Below are 13,063 nucleotides of genomic sequence, written 5' to 3'. Positions count from 1 at the left end.
TTATTAGAGGATGGTGGTCACTGTGTTTCGTTTTCTCCACCACCATATTTCCTGAAGATTTCCTGAAACAAAGATATAATCAAGGGTGGCCTGGCTACTCCCGTTTGTCCCCGTCACAGCGGCCAGGATATCTCCCTTGATGTTTCCATTTAGGAGATGCAGATCTCTTAGCTTCATTTCCTCCATCCACTCTTCACCCCGTCGCGTTTTCAAGCTCTTTCGTCCACTTTTCTTTGGAATAGGGTCTCCCTTCTCATCAAGGCAGTTTGAGTTTAGCTCTCCACATATTATTATTCGAGAATGTGCATGTTCTTCCAGGTTCTGATCAATCAACTCCGTAGCTACATAGCTACTGCTTTCTTGTGCTTCCATGTTCCAATATAGATCCATGATGAGTAGGTCCTCCTCTATTTTATTTCTTGTATCTTTGTGTATGTTAATCCTCTGTATATATGGATTTGGATTAGTTACTTCCACCATCTTGAAGTTGCAGCCATTTTTTAGCAGTACCAATAAGCCAGAGGATGGTCTTCCCAAAAGCCTCCCTTGGCCGGGTTTAAATAGGCACTATATCCATCCAGGAGACGGGTCTCTTTTAGCCAGGTTTCCTGGAAACAAATTATGTCCAATGCAAGCAGCTTTGGGAGCAATTCATTAAATAGATGACCAGAGCCCCTGGTGTTCCAGCTCCCAATTTTCCAGTTTCCACTTTGCTGCTTCTTCTGACTCTAGTCTTGGGATTTGGTGGACAGGGCTGTTGCGAGCCAACTCCAGGATGTATGCGGGCTGGTCAGATTAGTGTTATAACACTTATGTCCTCCTGTATTCAATTGCCCCACCTTAGATTCTTTACATTTGACTGATATTTTAATGTTTTGTAAATGGCTTTCCTCCTTCCTTAATTGTGACAAATGAACACTCATCTCTTCCTTTTATTTCTCTGGCAATCAGGGTTTCTCCAATCTTTGTCTAGTTGCAGATGGGCTTTGTCTCTGAGAAATGGAAGTTCTGTTCTTTGTCACAAATCTCTCATGACACCCAGATCGTCCTGAAACTTACAGGCTCATATGAGGCAGGTTCACACCTGGTCATTAAAGTTTATGATGCCATAAAGCCTGGAAGCAGGATAATTTCTATTCTCCTAATGACCAAATAATTGAAGTCTTGCTTGTCGGCAGAATAGCCAAACTGAAGGCTCTTGACCCACAATATGAGTTTTTCCTAGTGGGGGAAGCCATCATCCTGGTTGCCAGTTCTGTTAAAACCCTGGGCGTGTTTTTTGATAAGAACTTACATTTTGAAAAACAAGTTGCCAATATCAGTGCACGTTGTACCTATACTACGCTTCTCCTTTGGCAAATCCTTCCTTACCTCTCGGAAGAAAACAGAGCCATGATAGCGACAGTGACTATCAATTCAAAAATTGACTACTGTAATAGCCTATTGGTTGGCACCACAGCAGTCAATGTAAAAAAGCTCGAGACCGCACAAAAAGTTGCAGTTTGTACTGTGTGTGGTCTGAGACTTAGAGAGCATGTTACTCTTGCACGGCGGAAGCTGCATTGGCTTCCCGTCCGTGAGAGGATTCAATTTAAGGCATCATGTCTTGTGTATAAGTGCCTTGCAGGCATGCCACAAGGTATCTTAAGTAATGGATCATGAAGCAACAATACAGATGTACCCTATGTTCCAATAATAAGGATTTGTTACAACAACCTTGCTTCAAATTGAAGAAATATGGGGACTTGAGTCTTGATACATGGGGGCCTCGAATCTGGAATGGTCTCCCTTTTCTTATTAGACAAATGCCTTCTTTAGCACAATTTATGAAAGGTCTTAAGACTCTCCTATTCGACGGAGGCGGCTTGTAAGCCGTCTTTTATATTGACTACCCCTTGATTAGAGCTTACTGGTATTACCTTCCGCCGTCTTTTCTTCTTTGTTTTTGTGTTGTATAGTATGTTTGAAGCACTCGGGGACCTGCAGGTTAGTTAGCGCTATATAAAAATAAATTAGAATAGGATATAATAGTTTAGATGGTGACATCTTCCTTGCTATCTGTGAGTTTGTCTATGAATCTGGTTCCTCTAAATCAAACCCAACATGTGGAGATCACCTCTGGCTTCCATCATTGTTGTTATCAAGGTCGATGAGCTTATGATAAGAGTAACCTTATCATTAACTCTCCCATCTGGAAAGCTTACAATTGTAATATGATGTAATAGAGTCATCAAATTCAATCAATTTAATATCAACCCATCATCATTCTTTAATATTCTTTCAAGATTTATGCAGGCCCTTTCCCATCCTCCCCCATTCCTGTTCAGTTTCTTTCTGTATTCAGGGCGTTTGTTTCTTCTCTGCTGGGAGGGAGACCATTGATCTTTCCTTGGTTCCCTCCCCTGGGGACAATTTACTTTCTTTTACTTTTCTAGTAGAATCTCCATCAATGTTTCAGAAGATACAGGCTCCACCTCCTCTAATATTCATGACCTCAGCTTTTTGCGCCTTTCACTCAAGGTAAGAAAAGGGGGAGATGTCCACATTTCTTTCTCCAAAACAGGGGGTCTGTCCTCAATCCCTGCTGGTGGACTAATTATCACAACTCTTCCATATTTTTCTGCGGAGTACGAAAGTTCATCCTCATAGGTGGATAGGTCTAATAAATCCATAACACTCTCTTCTAGGACATCTTGCTGCTGATTTTCCTTAGTCTCTTTTATTAGTGGCGCTGTTTCTTGGTTCAGCAAGGGCAATTTGGCTTTTTCATATCCTTTCATGGTAAGATCTTATTTTGCAATATTATTCTCTTCTGCAGTATTTAATTTCCTCAGAAATCTTCGAGAGCCACACAATTTATTGTTCGCCCATTTCTTAATGTTTTTGTATTTTTGCGTTTGATTCTTTAAGCTTCTTGGATTTCCACTCTCTCTGGTGTTTGTCCCTTGAGTGAATATGTAGAAGGGATTTGTACGTCCATTCCTCAAAAACAACTTTTCTCTTTCTGGTCAGGCCATGGGAACTTCATCATCAGCTAAGTGGATCTCTTCACTATGAAACATTGCGCTTACTACTACTTTCGTTAAATCTCTGGCAGGTTCTTGGGTGGAATTTATCAGCTGACTAGTTCCTGACTCCGGCCTTCGTAGTAAAGATGGTAAATGGGTATGTTCCACAGTATTTCCAGTGGTGATTTTGTCAAGCCCTGTATGTTTAGATCCTTAATCCTCAGAGATCTCCTTTCCATTATTTTGAGATTCCACTACATTCCCTTTTTCACTCATCTGGAGTTTGGCCCAAGAAGCAATTTCTACCACACCTTCCAGAAATTTCCTTTCATCAGATTTAACATCTGGAAGTAAATCAATTAGTGATTTCAAGATCACTCCCTCTAGTTGTTTCTCTCTTCCTTACTTTTCACATGTTTATTTGATAAAGTTTTATATAAAGACCAGTTTGAGTTCATCAGGTCAATGAGTGTTGATTGATCTCCGTAATTATCATTCAATGTCTCATATAATTTTAAATAAGGCACCAGCGTTATTGTCACTGCTGAGATAATTGAGGAGTGCAGATTTTCCCCAATTTTGGTTTGCTATTATGGCGTCAAGTGCTTCATTTCTTGTTTTTAGTCCATCCGGTTGATTTATTGTTCTTCTTCTACTTCTGTTTTGTTCGTCCATTGGAGAATTTTCAGAATCTGCTGAGTCCATGTCACTGCTGGGGATCCTCTCCCTTTGTTTTCTCATTGCCCTTGTGGTGTTTAGCAGTGACTCTCTCTCCCTATTATTCTGAAACAGGTTTCCTGGTTGGGTTGTATTTTGTAAACCCATAGGTGACCAATTTCCTATTCTCATTTGTTTACCAGTGTCAGGCTCGAGCCTCCAGTAGTCTCCATCTTCCTTTCATTGGCCCTCATTACAAGTCTGGCGCTGGACCATGGTGCTACTAGCACCATGGTCCATGTTGGAGTCCGGCATGGTGGATGGCGGAATTACCGCCCTATTCCAAGGTGAGTGGGGCGGTAATTCCCCATTCACCATTTGCCCTTCCCCATTCCCATTTTTGCCCCATAGGGCATAATGGGGATGGGGAAGGCGCTAATTACGGCACCGTAAATTACGGTGCCGTAATTAGCACCAAGGTCGCTTAGCGCCTTGGACTTTAAAGCCTGCAAAAATCAGGTGTTAAAGTGTGAATCGGGCGTTAAGGGTTAACGGCGCCGACGGCGCTGTTAAACCCTTAACACCTGACTTGTAATGAGGGCCATTGTGGCACCTAGGTGAACTTCTTTCAGTGTTTTGCCTTGATTTTGGCGCTGGATTGTCTTTATTCAATGCAGTCTTTCTCATCTGGTCTTTGAGCAATTCTTCAATCTTGCTACCAGAACTTTCCTCCAAGTACATATTCTCATTTAAGTTCCGCTTTACAAGTATATTAGCGTTGAAGCTGGGTTTCTCTATATCACTTGAATCTTCGATTCTCTCATTCAGAACGTGTGCTCTCTCGCTTTCTTCTATTTCAATCAAGTCTATTTCAATCAATCAAGACTTTTCTATTTGTGGTTTTCAAAACTTCATTCGCTATGGCTTGTTCCTTACATGTGAATGATGGTGTCACATTCCCTTCATGAACCACATCATCAACTGTCTGGTATTGTTGTTCTTCTGCTCCATTTTTGCTAGCGCTATTTTGCATGGCTTGCGATTCTTGTGATTCATGGTTTTTTCTAGTCGATGCTATATATATTTCAGCCAATTTTTCTGTTTCATTCGTAAGGATTTAGAGGGTCTCTTTGTTGGTATTCAAGGTGCTACTCAGTTAATCTTCATTAGTAACTTCCTCTAATCTGAGGGATGTTTGAATCACTTTAACTCAAGATCATAAGTTACGCAGGGAGTTTAACCTCTCTTTTCCTGCTTTATCGTCCACGTCATTTCCAATTTCTCTTCGCTTGACATGCCATTTTAAGGTACCCATATCTGTGTCTGAATAACTTCTTTTTTTTGGTATCCTTTCTATACTTCTGTCTCCTGGCCATAAACACTCTCTTGTTTATGGCAGCAACCCACAGGCCCAGGCAATCAGCAAAGATCACCTCGTCCTCCATGGCCGGCCCAACCTCCATCTCCACCTCCACAAGTGCTACGCCCACACTCACTTGGCTCAGCCGTCTGAGCAGGATGGCATACAGTTTCGACAATTTCCACAGTCAACCCAAACCGCTTGGCAGAACACCCCCACAGTCCACCGCAGCAGCCTCTCTAACGCTACGCAAGTAATTTCCGCCTGTGCTCACCAAGGTCACCATAGCTTTGTTAGTGTCCTGAGGGATGGGGTGGTGCTATCTGACATCGTCAGACTTTGTGTATCTTCTAAAGAGTCACAATTTGTTCTTAAGTTCTTTAATGGCACTCTCCCCCACCTTCGTGGATAAAGGCAGCTGCTTTAATAACCACAAGCTGACGTACCTTGATTCTCGTTCGTTGAGTGGGACCAGGCTCTGGGTCCTCTTCCATTCCAATATCCACGTTTATCGCTTTTCACAATGTAGTTGGAAATTGCAAATTTCAGGTCCCGCAGAGTTCAGGTCCTCACACCTCCACAACGCTCTGCATCTGGAGTGAAGATTTTAAAGGTGTTGGTGTTGCTGAAGGTAGGCAGGGAAGACAGACTCTCCAGCTCACACAGTCACTGAAAGCAAAGCAGACTGCTGCAGCAAAAACGCACAGATTCCTGCAGATCTAAACACTCTGCAAACACTCTGCCAGACCTTTATGTACAGATGGCCCACAGTCTACCTCTCGTGGTGGGAACAATTTTAATCTATCATGGTAGGCCTCATACCTACATTCCTGCATATATTGAGCATGCTCTTGGTGGTGCAACACAATGGCTCCTTCAAATCCCTTGATAACATCCTATCCTCTTTTCTTTTATCAGGGTGGAGACCTTGCATACCACTGTCACAATTACAGCAACATAAGCGTGCGGGGGTCGTCTGATTTTGCATTTTTGTGGATTATGATCAGGCCTTCCTGCTAACCACTGTGTTGGGCCATAGGCACAGCATCCCTTTACCCTCTCTTGTTTTTGAATTGAATGGACTCTTCCTCCCAGGGCCCACATTTTCACACATATGCCCTCTCCTACACAAAACCAAAGTTATTTGTTTCATATCCACCACATTTAAAGCCATGGAGGTCAGGCTAAGGGGCCCCCTGTTGATTAAATTCAGGTTTTGCACAATAGTAATGTTTGAGTTGAGGCTAACAGCGTTATTGTCACTCGCGGATTGATAATGGTCTATTGTATGTTCATCAATGCCTTTATCTACTCTTGAATCAAGTTATTCACAGCCTTAATCAGGGAATGTACCTCACACAATGGGGATATTTCTACGAGATATACAACTCTATCATCCCTTGCTAAGGACACCCAACTAAGTGACATTCCATTTCTCCTTTTCTTGCCAGACCACACAGCTCACCCCAAACTACGGGGAAAATTACATGATGTAATTAGTACCATATCTTGGTTTCGGCAAAGGCAAAAGAGCCCTCAAGATCTAAAAGTCAAACTGTGTGGGAGGATGGCTCAGGAGATGAAGTAGATCCTTGGAGATGGGACATGAATTGTAAGTTTTGACTCTGATCCAACATATCTGATGCACCCTCAGTCCCTATTCTGGATGGTTTGTAGAACTGTATGGGTGGCATTAAAACGTTTAAAGGAAATACATATTGTTAAGGCAATACATGTTGGTTTTGCCTTAACAAATCAGGCTCTGAGCAACACATGCTGTCCTCTTGCTGCTGGAAGCAATAGATAAAGTGATTTGCAAAATTATAGACCTTGACTTCCACCTGTCCTGGTTAATACTTTCCTTTGGCCCCTAGTCAACCCCTGATCTTGGCTCAGAGCCACGGTCTGAATTGTTGGGCATCCTCCCAGCCATTAGGGTCATGTTCGCTGATTGGAAAACAATTTTTTTTAAAAGATGGCTGCTTGGTGGCATATGATCTGCCTTGTGAGAGACTTAGAGCTCAGCATGGGTCACAAATATACCCAGAGTGATACTGTGTGACATGAGGCATGTCAACCCATAGCTTCCTTATTAATATAGGGTCCTCCTTTCAAATCATGATACAACTTTACAACCACCAGTCAAGTCTCAGCTCCAATTTAGCAGGAAGAGCGGAGGAATGCGATACACATGCACCCAGAAGCGAATATTTATGAGCCGATTTCACACTCTTCCTTATCAGCTTTTCTTGCCCACTTCCCAAATACACATCATGAGAGTTTATGATGTGTTTTGGAAGCTTCAACAGATGCATGCACACTTAAATATCTGGGCTCTGTATGTCCTGCTGCTGCATTATCTGCTTCTCAGCATTGCCTGAGACCTTTTCAAACTGTGTATAGAGGGCAAAGCATGGCACACATCAGTATGGTGCGGGTACCGGGGCATGCAATGGAATAACGTGGCAAATAATGGGAGCACCAGCTCAATCACACTGATACAGTGTGTGAGCATCTGGGAGACTGGCTGCAATACCTGAGAACACCTGTCCTGTGCATGAGATTGCAATGGGAAGCACAACCAATAATGATAGTCCATGGTCAATCATCATGTAGAGGAGGTCCCAGGCATGGCCTGCACTCCAGCCCCTCATTTTGAAGTACCAGGAACATAGTCGCCAAACTATGTGACTTATGAGGAACAAATGAACCAACAAAGAGCTGCACTGCGACTCTGCCCAGTGAACATCAGAAGATCCATACCGGTAGAAGCGCCCATAACCAGACAACACTGGGCAGCACGGTACCCTATCAGACAGCCGTACCAGCCGCTGAGACGAAATCAAGAGTACCTACAGACGGTCCATGAAGATACCCAAAGAGCCTTAATGGAAGGCCAGTGGAAATGACACAAGGGCCTGGACAGACTCGTGAATGAACAAAAACGGCTATCGAAGATAGCACCACAGTGCGAGTAGCTATGAAAATAGATGCAATGGACACAAGGAAGAGACAATGTTAAAACTTAAGGAAACGTTGTTACAAGACAAGATGGAAGTAACCAACCTGTTAAACGTGTGTAAATGGGCTTGGAACGCAAGAAGCTAAGAAACAGGGGTGGACAGGCCTATAGGGAACTCTGGAGATTTCCCGGTGGGCCTCTGCACCCTGGGCCTCTTTTCTTGTGGTATTTCCAAATGTTCTCATAGGAAAAGCATCTGGCTTGCTGAAAATGTGTCATATGGGGCCCACTTTGAACTTTATTTCCAGGGCCTCTTTTGGTCCCCAGTAATTATTTCCAGGGCCTCTTTTAGTTCCCAGTCCAGCCCTGCTAAGAAACCAATACTGCTTGCAATGCTCAGTAGAAGAATAGAGCGGCAAGCGCCAACCATATATCAGCCTCAACAAGGCACATTATACAAGTGCGACTCCATTTTGTAAAGCAGAAATGTGCCCAGGCTGCCAGAGGCCTAACAGGCCAAGTTTCATAACCAAGACAGAGTCATGAGAAGGAGCAGAATCGAAACTCAACAAGGAGCTGTTCATGCCAGGAAATCGAGGTCAACCAGAGAAAGGGAGGAGAGCATCAGCTAACAAGCCTCAAACTTCAGAGCATACCAGCCTGCCCCGTGAAGGTTAAGATAAGGGAGGCCCAGGCAGGTGGTGAGGCTAAAAGAAGAACAAATACACGAAAAGCTGGAAACTGAAGCAAATTCATAGTGAACTAACACGTGACCAGCTAGGGCGAAGAGGTACCACCGCCTGATGTCATCCAGAACCCGAGGATGCCATAACTTTTCCTGATAAGATGGTACAGTTTCGAGGCCATACTCAGCCAACTAATTGACACATAGCCCTAAAATACTGATTGATGGAACGGAGGCAGGGTGAATCTTGGGACACACAGCACCTGGGGGTGTCCATTCTGCATGCTGCTAATTAAAAAAGGAGATTTATTTCTAGGGGTGTAATCTGCCCAATCACAAAGGACCAAGTTATCTAGGGTCCTATAGATCGTAGAACCAATGAGACGTCGTATTTGTAGTGACGTCTATCACGTGTGATGTAGATGGAGGGGCGTAGATGCCCACCTGATAAGAGTTATCCAATCCGCATGCTCTATTATCATATACAGATATAGCACCTATACTTAAGTTACCTTTCCTAACCAATTATATTGCATGACAAGTTTTTTTTAGAATTAGACTTCAATGATGACGAGTTTTGTGTATAAAAAATGCTGTTCAACTGAAGTTTGAGGAAGTTGGAGCGAGGCAGGTGATCGCAACGATGCTGATTCCCAACTGCTTCCCTGTTTGATGTACTTGTCATTAAACTGACTTCCCTTTGCCATCCTCATTATTGAGTGGTGTTGGAGTAAGTGAATCCTGCACCCCCATCCCTCACATGGTGCAGCTATCTTGTCTTACACGTACTAGGGGATGAGCACTGACCAATGGGCCTGTTGGTGGACATCTCGCTCTCCTGTACACTTGGTAGCGTGAGGATGGTTTCAGGCATTGATTATGAATTATTGATTAATATAGTTACACCTATAGACCGACGGCACAAAGTAACTCTAGGCCTTCGGCAATATCACAAGTCCTTTCGCCATTCCGGCTGAGTAGGCTGAGAAGCTTCCCGTGGACAATGATAGTGTAAGTCCATAAAAATCTGCAGTGGGTCTGAAGGAACCCGCCTTTCCAAGCATAACCCTTCTCATTCCCACAGGCAGCCAATCGGACGAAAAGACCGCAAGAGGCTGAAGAGGAAGGGGCAGTGTTCCCGAAGCTCCAGAGAGGAAAAAGATGCGATCGGTGAGTGAAACAGCAAACTCGTTACTTTGGCAAATGTCTTGTAGGCATTAGAGCAAGCAAGGGAAAGGTAACGGAAGGTGGCGGAGAAAAAATGAGTAGTCAGAAGTAGAGAAGACTGTATATATAAGAGGTTAATGACTAGAGTATAAGAGAAAAAAGTAAGGATACCGGGGGGGGGGGCACCCGAGAGTAAAACATAAGGATACCGGGGGGCACCTGAGAGAAAAATGTAAGGTTACCGGGAGGGCACCCGAGAGAAAAACGTAAGGTTACCGGGGGGGCACCCGAGAGAAAAACATAAGGTTACCGGGGGGGCACAGGAGAGAAAACGTAAGGTTACCAGGGGGGCACCTGAGAGAAAAACGTAAGGATACCGGGGGGCACCCGAGAGAAAAACGTAAGGTTACCGGGGGGCACCCAAGAGATAAATGTAAGGTTACCAGGGGTGCACCCGAGAGAAAAATGTAAGGATACCGGGGGGCACCCGAGAGAAAAACGTAAGGTTACCGGGGGGCACCCGAGAGAAAAACGTAACGATTCACCTTGTTCCTGCACTTTAATACAGCGGTCAGAAGAAACATGAACTCATAACCCATATAACAAGGGACAATTACACTACGGTGACGTTTAAAGACGCATCAAATGAGTTTGTTTAAACTGCATGATGGGGTATTGATTAGAAGGCAGGTATATGTATGACCAGCTGGTGTCCGTCTAGTCTGTCAAGTGTCTGTCCTATGTGTTCTGTTGTGTGTTGATTGTAAGAGAACTGTATTGTTGATTGTTTGAGATGAAATTGGGTTGTACGCGATTCTGTGAAGAAGAGGGAATCGCCAATGAATTGATGGTTTTGAGTTGATTGATGGTAGAAATTTTGGCGGGAAAAGATTGGATTGGAGCTTGTGTATCTGGCGCTCGCTCATACTAGTAGAAGGATAACAAACTGTATAAATATTGTTGGTAACGGAATTGAAAATGGAGGAGGTCACCCCACTTGCGCCTTTATGCAAACAACTACCTAAGCATGCACCTAAATTAAAAAAGTACAGCACAGAGTGGGTTAAGGGCACCACCCACAAGATGTTTATGCCTTGGCCACAGAATGGGTCCCTATCAAAAGCCGTTTTACAACACATGATGACTTATCTACATGCCACATATACAGGCAAGAAGCTAGAGAAACGTCTTGCTTTGGAAGATGTTTGAGCAGACGAAGGAGGAAGAGCCTCCTGCAGATTGGATATTAAATGTATGCACAGAGGGAGGTGAGACGCCTACAACGCCACCAGCCCCGCCTGAGCCAGCCATTGAGGGAAGTAAGACAGAGGGGCTCTACCCGCTAAGAGAACTAAAGGCAGCCACGGGGTATAGCAACCCCGATTATGAGTCCCCTACGTATAGTAGCAACGACAATAAAGAAAAGGACCAGGAAATTAATCTTGCAGTCCCGAGGGACAAGGAGAGACGCAGTGACGTAAGAAAGGATCAGGCACAGAGTTGTGCATCTCTCAGTAAGGAGAGAGAGAGAAAGAAACGAAAGGGAAACAAAGATAGAAATGATGAGATAACATTTGCAAAAGACAAATGGATGGGAGGGCAGATATTGCGGAAACTAGATGGAAATGGAAGTGATGATGAAAGGCCAAAAGAGAGATCTGATGAGACGCCAAGGAGAGAGAGTGAAGGAAAAGGAAATGAGGGATGAAAGGACAAGAAGGAAGGATAGGCTGAAGTGAGAACAGCTATTTCACGAAGAGCAAGAGAAACAGCTCGATCGCAAACAGAAGGCATCCTACGACCAGTACAAACAGAATAAGCAAAGGTTGGAAGAAGAGCAAAGGCTACGTGAGAAGAGAGTGAAGAGAAAATTAGGAAATTAGAAGGGCAAAGGAATGTAGAAACAAAAGGATGAGGGGAGTAGACAAGGCTAGAGAAGAAGCCAGGAAGCGCAAGGAAATAGATGAGGAAGCAGAACGCAAGCGCAGACAGAGGGCACGAGATCTTGAATATTTGGAGCGGGAAGTTAAAAAACCCAATCGTGTTGTAGAATGGGAAGACATAGAAGAATTCTTTCCTGCACATGACTCAGTACCAGGTACGAGTGGGACAAATATTGAGGATGACTTTGACACCAGAAGCTTTGGGAAAATGATTGATAAGATATACGATGAGATGGGGCTAGAACAGAGATCCCATGGGGGAAGGGAAGATGAGCGCCTGGAGAGCACTCAGCTATATGACACTGAGGATGTCACCCGAAGTAGTGGGAACAGGGGACTGTCCCTAGACAGACAGGAGATTCGGCAGGACGAAGAAGATGCAAGGAGTTGTGTAAACTGGGAGTATTCAGAATCTGACTCTGGTGGGGAAACAGAGGATGAGACACACGAGGAAGGGAGATGGTGTGAAAAACGGCTCCCAGGAGACCGAGGGGTACGATGGTCAGACGCTAGCAAGTCCGCAAGTAGGACACCGAAGTCTGCCGCGCAGTCCGGCCGACATGAAGGAACACCCCATGGTCAGAGTGGGGCGTCAGCACCTGCCTATGCAGATAGATTAAGGGCATTACCAGTGAGACGGCAAGGCGGGAATGCCACCCCAGCGATAGACAGGAGAGCTATGGGGAAAGAAAAGGAAGACTGCGCATTCCGATTCCCGCTACTAGAAAAGGGGGGAGAAAGACCACAATATATTCCATGACCACACATGGACCGAGAGAACCTAAAAAATAAGCTTCCAATACTGACATCGGGAGCCGGGAAGTGGATACATGAGTTAGAGAAAATGACGGGGGGTGTTACCTTAGATATAGGGGATATTAAGGGCCTCCTAATTGCCATACTTGATGAAAGAGCAGACGATGTATGGAAACAGGCAGGCTACCCTAGGGTAACCATAATCAACACCTCCCATGACGGGATGCCATTTACTAATTGTAGAGCAGCAGTGTGGAAAGCGCTGCGAACGCTATATCCAGACACTTCCGATATGGGAGCTATAATGACGCGGAAAATGAAAGAGTCAGAGGATCCGTTGATTTATATCCCGAATTTTCAGGACGCGTGGGTGCTCGAAACGCATGAGTCTTGGACGAAATATATCCCTGTATTCTACCATATATCATGCCAATCGTTGCCCGAGCCAGTGCAAAAACAGCTCAAGAAATTGGTAGGAATAGAAGCCAAACCATGGGCTGAAATAAAGTTGACAATTGCACATTA

The sequence above is a fragment of the Ambystoma mexicanum genome, chromosome 4p (assembly GCF_040938575.1).
Source record: "Ambystoma mexicanum isolate Mex_15411 chromosome 4p, UKY_AmexF1_1, whole genome shotgun sequence".
NCBI lineage: Eukaryota > Metazoa > Chordata > Amphibia > Caudata > Ambystomatidae > Ambystoma > Ambystoma mexicanum.
The sequence above is the reverse complement of the archived record's forward strand: the minus strand, read 5'-3'. Positions refer to the sequence as shown.